We start from the raw sequence: 3,077 nt of genomic DNA on the forward strand, positions 1-3,077 counted from the left end.
ACATTGGCCTCTTTTCCAGTGGTAATTATGATTAGCATGCCCTTCTTAGGCATAAAAGGAATAATGGTGTATCTGGGTTTATGCGCAGTTCATAATCAAGTATAAATATTCAGACCGTTTCATTTTAAACTTACAGATTAAAAGTGACTCCCAAAAGAAGATCAATTTCTTCATAAAGGAAATATAGTTTATAAAAAGCTGGAGTGATGGTTAATTCAAATACAAAAACTCATACACAAAAAGTCCTCCTTTTCCCTTCCCAACTTGCTTAGGTTCATCCAGTTGATTCTACCACACAAATGTACTATCATTCTATCACAGAGTAAGATACTAACAAAATGCCTCAGTTAGCAAACTGAGGGCCACTTCTTGACAACTGCAGCATTGAGGTAGAGCTGAGAATCACCACTCTTTTTTTTTTTAATTATTTATTTATTTATTTATTTATTTATTTGAGACAGAGCGAATGAGAGACAGAGAGCATGAGAGGGAGGAGGGTCAGAGGGAGAAGCAGACTCCCTGCCGAGCAGGGAGCCCGATGTGGGACTCCATCCCGGGACTCCAGGATCATGACCTGAGCCGAAGGCAGTCGCTTAACCAACTGAGCCACCCAGGCGCCCGAGAATCACCACTCTTAAGCATGGTTTCCTTCTTCCCATTTTGTGTCCCACAATGATTAATAAAGGAAGGACTCTGGTCTGTAAAGGACTGGGTCATCCACTGCCCATTTGGAATGTCCCCGAAAGTTGATTCTCCACTGTGAGTTAGCCCCGTGGAAGGGAAGCTGCAAGGGTCGCTGTTGCTCGGATTTTCTGCAAAAGCACCGCCAGACGCTGCTTCATAAACTGGGTCATATTTTTGTTCCTTAAGAGCCATCTTCTTTGCATCCTCTTGGGCTAGCTGTAGATCAAACGTACATTCACTTCTTGAACGTCTGTGTTTGGTTCAATGCCTTTCAACTGATCTCTCAAGTCTCTCAGCTTAACGTGCTTTGTGCTGGGCTCGAGGAAACTTGAGCACATCTTGCACTGGATGATGGCACAGCAGGGCAGGGAGTTTCTGTGTCTGAGATCTAATGGGGCCAAAGTGCAAGTTCGAAGTTTTTAATCTTAACTCCAAAACCTTCTTTACTAAAAATTTCATAAATACATTTTCCGTTAAACACTGCTATCCGTGGCTGATGTTGCTCTGATTTCTGCACTAGAATACGTCCTCCTTCACAAAATTCTTTACTGGAAAGAGCTTTGCTGCCTGCTGTCCTTCCCACCACATTGGGAAATCCAATACCATACTGCCCTGGTAGAGCGTGATCATCCACCCCGTTCAGCTGCACCTCACTCAGGCCTGACATAAACAGACCCTTCCAAAAATGGTTTCCAGGTCCAGGGTAATGATGCCCTTTGTAAGCTGCCATTAGTCCTGGGTTTATGCCAAGAATCACAATGTTCAGATTGAAGGTCAAAATGTCCGGGAGGGTCTTAGAAGTTCAGCTTCTGAAACACCGTTAAGACGGTCTACGTTTCTTTTCACTTTAAATGGGTCTGTAATTTTTTTTCTTGCTTTTCTTTTGATTTTGTGGACTAGTCAGACTTTTTGGCCTCAGCAGGCTTTTGGGGTTCTACTGGGTGTTTTGGTTCTGTTGCCCTGGGTTTTCTTTTCCTTCCTTTTGGGGGTCTCGTGGGCAGGTTCGCGAGCAGGAGCGGGGTCTGGAACTTGTGCCGTATTTGCTCTTCCCTCACCACTGCCCCATCAGGAGCTCCAGCCATCATTCGTGGGCATGGGGATGTAGAAAAAGCTCGAGCTCTCTGAAGCGAAGGGCTGCCCGCGTTCTCCGCTTCCATCCCCTGCTGCGGCTCCACGGCAAGCGAGCGCTGGTCTCCGGGGTGCGCTGGGAACGCCCCCGCTCTGTACCGCAATAACCAGAGCCCAGAGCCCTGACAGGAACGTTGGCAGAACCCGGCTAGGGGCTGGCACTCAAGCTCCTCCCCCGAGTTTCTAGTCCCACCCCCGCACACCTTCCAGCCCCATCCCCATTTTTGCTCATTTTTTAAATGAGTTCTTTTATATGTAACTAATGAATCATTGAACACTACATCAAAAACTAATGATGTACTATACAGTGGCTACCTGAACAAAATTTTAAAAAAAAAGAAAAAATGAGTTCTTTTCTTATTGGTCCTTTTTTATGGGTTTTATGAGTATTCTACAGCAAGTCCTTTATTAGATGTGGGATTTGCAAATATTTTCTCCCAGTCTGTGTCCTGAGCATGTTTCCTGATGTAACAGTAGACATTAGGGCACAGATGTATTTTTCTGATAAGACACATGACTGTGCTGGATTTGGGGTAGAGAAGTTAGGTGACTGGGGGATGAGGGGTTACCATGCGACTTCTTTATTTTTGTACATTTGTGAGTATCTATTGAATTCTCTTGTATGTGCATGAATAAAGTTTTCAAAAAATATACTACTTTAAAATCCCTAACCCCTGACAGATCATCCTCAGACCATAAATGAAGACTCAGATTCTGAACTTCTACTTTAGGGCCAATTATCTTTTCACTGAACTATTTGGTCTTTGAATTTGTATTTGTGAAACAGGTGGGCTGGATGGACAAATTCTCCCACTGAAATAGCTTGAAATGTAGAAAAACCATCAGCTTGAAAGCATTAAACCTGACATGATAGTACTAAATGAAACAATGAGCACCTCCCAAAAAAAAAAACAAAGGAAAAGACCCTGCCTGGCCCCCCAGAAAGCAGGTTCCTGAGACATGGAGCAAAGGCTCTGTGAGTCCCCTGCCCAGAGTGCAACCGGGTGGCCCAGCCCTTCCAGCTCTGAGCCCTGAGCTGCTGACCTTCCCACCAACTCCTTTTTTAAAGTGTAAATAAAGCATTTACATTCTGATTCTGATGTGTATGCATGATGTATAATATATATGATGTATGTCTATTCACTGCAGAAAAATTATAAAATGGGAAAAGTGATAAATGACAAAGTAAAAAGGATGTAATTCTCACTCCTGAGCTGTTTTTTTTTGCATTTGCTTCTAGTTTCTTCTATATCCCCCTGCTGCTG

At 43.7% G+C, this 3,077-nt stretch overlaps 1 pseudogene; it reads right to left on the reverse strand.

The window, feature by feature from the left end:
* Window positions 1–629: 629 nt before the first annotated feature.
* On the reverse strand, window positions 630–1,841 carry LOC110580390 (annotated as a pseudogene).
* Between the last annotated feature and the right edge of the window lie 1,236 nt (window positions 1,842–3,077).

Source organism: Neomonachus schauinslandi, unplaced genomic scaffold (assembly GCF_002201575.2).
Source record: "Neomonachus schauinslandi unplaced genomic scaffold, ASM220157v2 HiC_scaffold_2690, whole genome shotgun sequence".
Classification (NCBI taxonomy): Eukaryota; Metazoa; Chordata; class Mammalia; order Carnivora; family Phocidae; genus Neomonachus; species Neomonachus schauinslandi.